The sequence below is a fragment of the Bison bison genome, unplaced genomic scaffold (genome assembly GCF_000754665.1).
Source record: "Bison bison bison isolate TAMUID 2011002044 unplaced genomic scaffold, Bison_UMD1.0 scf7180017864377, whole genome shotgun sequence".
Classification (NCBI taxonomy): domain Eukaryota; kingdom Metazoa; phylum Chordata; class Mammalia; order Artiodactyla; family Bovidae; genus Bison; species Bison bison.
Genome location: NW_011494949.1, coordinates 900,529 through 901,268, shown reverse-complemented (window position 1 = coordinate 901,268; position 740 = coordinate 900,529).

Here is a 740-nt window from a genome sequence, read left to right as displayed (position 1 = left end):
CCCTCAACATGGAGCCCCTCACCACAGGGCCCTCACCACAGAGCCCCTCACCATGGAGCCCTTCACCACGGAGCCCCCTCACCATGGAGCCACACAGCACAGAGCCCCACACACAGAACCCCTCAACCCAGAGCCCCTCACCACAGAGCCCCCTCACTATGGAGCCGCACACCATGGAGCCCCCTTACCACGGAGCCCCTCACCACAGAGCCCCCTTACCATGGAGCCCCCTTACCACGGAACCCCTCACCACGGAGCCCCTCACCACGGAGCCCCCTCACCACGGAGCCCCTCACCATGGAGCCCTGCGGATGCAGTCTGACTCGCACAGCTCGGGAGCCTGCAGCAGGTGAGTCCCTGGAGACGGGCCGTGGGTGACATCTCCCCAGGGGAGAGGCTGGGGCCCTGGGTTCTCCCTCCTGCTCTGCCCTCCAGGCAGGGCCCAGCCTCAGAGGCAGGTCTGTCCCGTCGCCCGCGCAGACTACGCCATGGGCCCAGCCGGGCACTCACTGCCCAGGGGGTACAGGGGAGGGCAGGTGGGGGAGAGCCTCGGGGGGCTCCTCCCTGCCGGCACTGGGGCAGACAGCCCAGGACCCCTCTGCTCCCCGAGTCCTTCCTGCGATCGTCTCCACACGCCAGGTGGCTCCATCCACGACACGCTGTCCCCAGTTCTGGGCCAGAAGTGGGTGCAGAAGCTGGAGACGGAGGCCAGCAGGGCTGCTCCCTGAGGGCATCTTGGG